The following is an 8,387-nucleotide window of genomic DNA, read 5'->3' on the forward strand; positions in this document are numbered from 1 at the left end:
TTACATAGCCCCCATGCTCCCCACAAAAAAATTTTACAAATTGGCTTGGGCAGTGGCCAATACAGATTTGAAAAATTTTTTCATAATTACAATAACAAAGATATCAAATGCACACACTTACTGATACATTGTTGGTCAAAAGCTAAAATTTTCTCACAGTCCATAGAGACAGTCCTGATTGTTTATCACAGTAAAATAGCAGTGTTTTTCTCAAAGTCTGAGCAGTAAAAGAAAATGCACACGGAAATAGTGGATTTCCATGCAGTCTTGAAGAAGTAGTGTTGTCCTTCCAACGGAAAGACAGTGCTGACTCTTGACATGCTGACAGGTAATGGGCCACAATGGAGCAAACCCACAGCAGAGTCATTCGAAGTTTTGAAGAATATTGGTAGGTAGGTCATCACAGAGCAGACCCACTGTAGTCCTGGTAGAGACTGTGGTATTGGTGGGCCACCAGAGGTGCAGACCCACTGCAGTCCTTGTAGAAATAATGGTATTGGTGAGTCAGCAAAGGTGTAGACCCACTGTAGTCCTTGTAGAAATAATGGTATTGGTGGGTCATCAAAGATGTAGACCCACTGTAGTCCTTGTAGAGATAGCCAGCAGCCATTTGTTGTGACTGTGCAGGTGCACAATCACCATTGAAGAGTCTTGCGGATAATATAGCAAGACCATAACCACCACTTGTGCACTCACAAAGTTTTTGGAATTGTCCTTAGAACCAGCAATGCTGTTATCCAGTCCCTTGCTGAATTACTAACACACGTGCAAACACTAACAGTCCCAACTTCTCACATATTGTCCATATACTATGACCAACTGAAACGTATGCAGTGAAATGTAACTTTCAAGTTACTTAATTTGATGAACTGGTAACAATTACAATTTGATAACATAAAAATACAATAACAAAGGTACAAAATACACCATTAAAGAACATAACAATACAGAGAACATTTGTAGTAATATGGGCTTTACAAAAGAATCGAAATAACATATACATCAGTGTTACAGGAATTATGACATTAGTAAATACATAAAAGATCAGAATAACTTTTGAAACATCAATTTCACACATGAGCATTAACACAAAACAGAATAAATAATGTCTAAACATCTTTACAAAGTAAATAACACATTATTAATGCCAATTGTATTTGAGGATAACAGTATTCCTCATCATAGTGAATGTAGCTTAGTATTAAAAGAAGAAAAAAATTCTATGAAACTACACAGAGATAGGAAGAAAACAAATACACAAGGGTACACAAACACATAGTGGGATAACACCAATAGGAAAGGACAGGGTTCGTTTTCAGTGTAACTGTGGTACTGCAGTCCAACCCAAAACTTCATATATCTTTCCTCTTATTTCATCCTTTGTTTCCACCAAAAAAATTCTATCTAAGCATGCTTTCTGTATTTATATGTTCACACATTTCTTACCTCAACATTTATTTCCAAGAAAATCCTACCTAAACCTGTTTCCTGTACTTTTTTTCGTATAACTTCTCAATGCATTTCTTCCAATTCATCGCAACTCATACTCTTATATAGTATACCCCCTCTTAAACTAACTTAAATCTACTGAGCTCAGATGCTAAACTAAGGGACGAGGCAATGCAGCAGCACAAAACAATTAATACAAACAGCAATAAAAAATGGAAATTTGCAAAGCAAGCTACAGTAAATCTAAATTACCAAGCAATTCAACATTACAACTAATATGAGGCAATGCGCAGCAAACAAAAAAATAAATCTGGCTTAGCAGAGTAACACAAATTAAAGTTCAGTAGCACTATACCTGGCAAACAGCAGCTTATATCTAAATATGACATAGCTCAAGCAGAAAAAATAGTACACTAAAGATAACAATGCAGATAAGGGAAATGTATAATCACATCTTAATATCTAAGTAATTAAAGTGGTGCACCACAACAACTTATTGTAAAAGAAATATTACCATGTACTTGAAAAGAATATTATGTATGCAGTTACTGTTACTAGTCCCTTCTTATTGTTCTTTCCTTTCCAAGTGCTCCTTTTTTTTAAAGAATGTGGATTACAAAATTATTATTTAATAGATCTGTTGACAGAAAGTGTTCACATTAGCAAATGCATTTTATTTTATAAAAGCAATGCTGCAACACAGCTGGAAACCAGATATCAAGTGAAATAAGCAACTACGAAAAGCAAAGCATAAAAATATCATTCAATAGTCATGTGACATTTCATAAGTCAGTAGCTCTCAACTCTCGTAGAAAGACACTTGTCATTATAATGGCCTCCCCTTTGTTTTTTTTTTTTTTTACCTGTGCCGCTGAAAGGCTAATGGCTTTTTTTCGGGTGGCTGTAGCCCAGGTGGGTGTCCGCGACGCATTACGTCCAGGTGGTCACTTAACTTTCTTACAGAAATATTTACGACAGCAGTTTCCGCTACAGTGACAGTCTCACGTAAGAATATTTCACAGGTCAAGAATTAGCATTGTAAATCTGTAGAAAGAAAATCCTATAAATATAAGTGTCCAAAAAAATTTTCGCCGGCATTGTGATACAGTCACGCATTTACACACACATTTCATAACTCTTAAAGCATGATTCTTGATTTCCAACATACTTCTTATTCCTCATATACAGTAGCATCATCATATTGATCATAAACATATCTCAACAGCATAGTACACATCGTCGTCTTAATAATAACATCATAACACCTCAGTCAAATCTCAAAAATGTCATAGCTTTCTGCAATAATTTCAAAACCTAAAAAAATTCTCTGCTCAAGTCAATAGTGTCATCTGCCTCAAATGTACTTTAAAATCATGCTCCCTTACCAAATACATCATTCAAAGCTCTCATGGTATCACAATGGTTCCGGAAAAATATGAGCAGTTCACAAAGTACAGACAAAATACAATTTCATAAGTGTGAAGTTATCCAACGGTGTAATTGCTAAACATCTGTCACTGACGTAGTAAAAAAAGTATCTTTCTCTGTTAAATGATCAGATAGCTGTGTAATTTGTGTGTTAGAGAAATATGGTACCAATGCGTAAAGTTGAATAAGCAAATACCATATTAGCTAGGGCTCCTTGTGCTTGCCAAACACATGGTACACAAAGTAAGTGTGTAACCCCCTGAGGATTAATGTAATTATACCCTCAGGTGTTACAGATTACAGCAATGGAATGAAATGTATCACGGAAAACTTTCTTTGTAATTCAAAAATCTTTAAAAATAAATGTTTTAAGTACAACATTAATCACTGAAATGCGTGTCCTGTAGCGCTAAATGTGCATCTTGTTGTAAGATAATCTCTGTGGAAGTGTCGTAGTTATCGTCCTCCAAAAGCTAAGTTCTGCAGAAGCCAATGTACATACCTCATGATAAACAAAAGTGAAATGCTTTGCGTATAGATATCTTAGTTATTACGCTTATTGTTGTGATGAAGAAATTACTGTGCTGTAACGTATTGTTGTGCTACGGAAAAGGCTGTCTCATTGTAGCTATACCACAAAAGTTACTATTAAAACATGTTTTACTTTCCAGAATAATACAGAAAAACTGTGCAGATATAAAACAGATACTCCGCAAAAGCAACAATGTAAATTGTCACACATTAGTAACGTCGTAAATATAAATCGTGTAGCTGTCCCATAAACTAACCACTGTGTCATCTGGTATCTCACAGAAAGTACTTTAAATACAGAATGTATTTTCAGGTAACCAAAATGTTGCATTAAAATCTCATTAGCAGTACTGGTAAATGTTCTAAGTATGTAAGCCTGATAGTCGTTACATAATCGTGCAACTAACAAGCAAGAATGCACAAATAACAACATTGCGTCGTCTGTTCACTATAACAATGGATTCGTAATTTCTGTTTAAATAAGTTATCTTGGTTCTTGACTGGATATTTAACTTCAAACATTGTTGCATGGTAACAGATTCTAAAGCATACTAGTAATGTGAAGTGAAACGTTTTATGGCAAAGACAAAGTTAAAAAGCAGATTATCTTTCAATAAACGGTTTTACATGTGAAATGTGGTGTAAACCTTTACTCTTCCTAGTGCACAGGGTTTCAACTTCAAAGCAATTATCATGTTGTATACATCGGTAAAGAATGCTAAAATTTTTTTCTCAAGGCTAGAGTCTTATGTTATTTTTCTCGGAGCCAGTGGGCGCACACGGCTACCTGCGGTGCGAGTCATTGTCTGTTCCTTTGTTGGCGCGCATCGTTATTGGGATTAGGAGACCTAACTTCTACAAATTCACTCTGACGAGAAGGCCCTGCCCTGTTTGAATCCCGCCAGTTCTGATGCAATTCAGGTCTGTCGTTACGAGTATATCGTCTGTCGTCATGTCTGTAGTTCCTGTAATTTCTTTCTTGTCGGTTCAGTGGAGGAGAACTTCTCCCTGAATTGTAACTGCGCACTGGACCGTTGCGTCTAAAGTTATTCTGTCTCCCGTAATAATAATTATTTTGGTTCCCATATTGTCTGTTTCTCTGATTGTCTCTGTGATAGTCACTACCGCGGAGAGGTGATCTTTCCCTGTAATTATTACTACTCTGCCAACGGTTGTCGTACGGGTGGTGTCTATTTTGGTCACGATTTGCGTTGTAAGAATAGACCTGTCGTGTCCAGTTATTGTTTCTGTCGTCACGGAATTGTGACCAATGTGACCTGTAGTGATTGTTTTCCTGTTTTCGCATCCCGCGACTGTCTGTGTCAATTTCCAGTTCTTGTAACAGTCCCTGAAAAGCTTCAATGTCGTCTTTGCAACGTCCTGCTAAAATAATATGTCGTAAATGTTCAGGCAATTTGAGTAAGCAAATGCGGATGAGTTCTGAGGGGCTGTATGGGTTTGAAAGATACTGATTCTTATGCAACATGTCTTCAAAATATTTCACAAGACTGGAAAATTCAGATTGTTCGAAATGTTTCATCATTATGATGCCATGTTTTACTCGGTCTTGTGTGGCTTGAGACCAATATGCTGAGAGGAAGGCATGGTAAAATTCTCCTTCACTGTGGCAATCGTGAATGACCGATCGCATTCTTACAGCTGGTTCATTCTCTAAGTAGCCACACATAAATTCTAATCTGTGTTCTAACGACCAGTTGGGAGGAAAACAATGAGAGAATTGATGGAGCCATGCTTGTGGATGAATGTCGTTGCCAGAATTCTTAAATGTTTTGAATTTACGTGTAGTAATGAACAGCTTATAGTCAAAATCGTCATGTCGGCGAGTCGCACATCGGTCATTGTTACTTCGTTTCGGCGGTTCCATCTCAAAATCCAATGCGCCTTGCCAATTTCTTTCATAATTTCCGAAGTGTCCTGTGCTATTATTTTGTGTTTGTTCCGTATTTCTATGTCCCTCTTCCCGTATTGGAGCGCGAGTGTCCTCTGAAATACGTAATTCTTGTATTACCTGCGTCAACTGATCTTGTACTTCCCGGATTTCTCTTTTGTACTGTGTATTGATTTGATTTTGATTTTGTTTGAATTTTCTTATTTGTTCATACTCTTCTGTGTCAGTGAAGGCTACGGGTCTTGTGTCATTCAGATCATCATCTACCTTTGTAGATAAGTTAGTGACCTGATCCGAAAGTTCGGCTACTTTCTCCGATAGTGTACTTATTTCCTCCATGTGTCTTTCTGAACCAATTTTCAGGGTACCTACTGTGTCCTTTAAGTTTTCCTGAGTTCTTGCAAGTTGCGTAACCGAATCGGTAGATGCAACTGAGTCAATTTTAGCTTGCAAGGTCTCATGATTTTCATGAACAATAGTTTGCAGTTCTTTTATGGCGGCTTCGTGATTCTGTAATACATTTTCATGACGCGAAAAAATAGGTTGGAAATGCTCACAAATTTGTGTTTTTACGTCATTACAGACCTTTTGACATTTCGATTCGATGTTATGTAACTCAGTGGTTAAATCTTCACGTGTTTGTTCAAGTGTAGTGCCTAACTTTTGAAGATTTTGTTCCATTGTGTCTAACTTTTTGAGATTTTGTTCCACTGTGTCTAACTTTTGCTGTGTTTGTCTCTGGTGTTGTTCCATTGTGTCTAACTTTTCAAGCTTTTGTCCCATTTGTTGCATTAATTGTAATAACAATGCACTGGTGTCTGAAACATGTTCCTCAGTGCTTTTCGGCAGTGAAGTTGCACCGGCAACATTCACATTTTGACAAGCAGAAAATGTTTCTTGACTCATTTTAGAAAACGGTGAGAACCCAAAACCTGAGTCTCCAGTATTTGCAATATTATGTTCTGTCATTCCCGATTCCTGAGGCGAGCTGTTGCCGATCGATCGATCGATAATGCTTCCCTGTTCACTAATTGTTTCACTGCCTACGCCATTGTTTGCCGCCCGCTCAATTTCCCTATGCGCAATTACCAAATTACTACTTTGAACATTAGTTAATTCATTACTCTGCGGCGCTAACACACTGCTTTCGTCTTCACTGTCATTGCTCAGTTTACTTTGGAGCCTAGTATTACGTTTTTCACACGCCATTATTGTCACAGTATTTCACACGACAACATAGAAAAACACAATTTGAAGATCAAAAATAAGAGAACACATTAACATAGCACTGAAAATAATATTTAGTTAATTGCAAGTGCAGCTGCGAAAAACTTGGTGCAAATCTACATGCATGCCACAACTGTTTTACTGTACAACAATGAAAAACTACAACTACAAAGGAAATTCTCTCTATAATTACATGCTAGCAATAAACAAAATCTACACTAATTACACAAACTACAAGAAAATATCAGAAGATTCCAGGTTCGAATCCTGGCAGGGTCGCCATATGACACGTCCCCTTTTGAACAATTATACATGACTGTGCTTAAACTGACACACAATATTTTGTTAGCGCAACACAATCTGACTTTCAAAATTCCCTACAAAAGAATGGCCCTGACTAACATTAAACTATACCTTTCACAAATCACTTACCTCACAAAAATCTTCGCTGCTCAAGCTACTGCAATACAGCGAGCGCCACTACTGCCAGCTAAATAAAAGATTCAAACTATGGAAGGCACTAACTACTGATAGGGATAGTTAGCAAATGAAAGATATTAATAGAGAACAAACAATGTATTTACCTTGATATCATCATATATAAATATAGCAGTTCATGACAAATTCAAAACTCCGCCATCTCTCTCCCCACATCCACCACTGCTGGCGGTTCACCTCCAACTGCGCAACGCTACGCGCTGTTCACAGCCAGCTGCCTAACACTACAATGGCGAGTATTACAACAATGCAAAGCAGCCACAGACTGCACACAGCACAGCCAGTGATTTTCATACAGAGGTGGCGTTACCAATAAAAAACCTAAACAGCCTACTTACAAGGACGTTTAGTTCAACATGGTCTTCAGTTGAACACGTCATAGCTAAATAAAGTGGCTGGCCGGTGTGGCCGAGAGGTTCTAGGCGCTTCAGTCTCGAACAGCGGGACCGCTACGGTCGCAGGTTCGAATCCTGCCTCGGGCATGGTTGTATGTAATGTCCTTAGGTTAGTTAGGTTTAAGTAGTTCTAAGTTCTAGGGGACTGATGATCTCATCAGATGTTAAGTCCCATAGTGCTCAGAGCCATTTGAACCATTTTTTTTTTTTAATAAACTGATAGACTCTCTTCCTTGCTGAAATGAGGCTAATACTAAGGCCAAAGGTGGTGTTACACAGTACTGCTGATCGTGGTCACTAATTTTTTTCGGTGTGCCTTGCATGGTGACATCGGGTTGTTTAATCTAAAAGCTAAGGCCCTGGTATGTGATATGGATTAATGTAATGTGGTCCAAAATAATGAATTAGGAACTCAATGACTAATAAATTCAACAAAAACAATAATTAATTCAGTTTATTAAAATGACTCATAAATCATCTGAAAAGCTATGATATTTCTAAAGTAAAACCTTGGCACATCTGAGTGAAGGATCAGGGGTAAGATTCTAAAAATCGCGTATAAAAAAAACAATTGTGGTTGCTGATTTGTACTGTGATTGTGGTGATATTAGCGTAAAAAAAAAACAGACAGTACAAGAGAGAGGAGGAGGAGGAGATAAGTGTTTAGCGTCCCGTCGACATCGAAGTCATTAGAGTCGGACCACAAGCTCTGATTGGGGAAGGTAGGAGAAGGAAAAAGGCCGTGCCCTTTCGAAGGAACCATCTCGGCATTTGCCTTAGGTGATTTAGGGAAATCACGGAAAACCAAAATCGGGATGACCGGACGCGGTTTTGAACCGTCGTCCTCCCGAATGCGATACCAGTGTGCTAACCACTGCGACACCTCGCTCAGTAGTACTAAAGAAGGAAATGTATTGCATCTGTGGCTGGAGTTGAAAACAAATTTGTCA

Source organism: Schistocerca americana, chromosome 7, assembly GCF_021461395.2.
Source record: "Schistocerca americana isolate TAMUIC-IGC-003095 chromosome 7, iqSchAmer2.1, whole genome shotgun sequence".
In the NCBI taxonomy this organism is placed as follows: domain Eukaryota; kingdom Metazoa; phylum Arthropoda; class Insecta; order Orthoptera; family Acrididae; genus Schistocerca; species Schistocerca americana.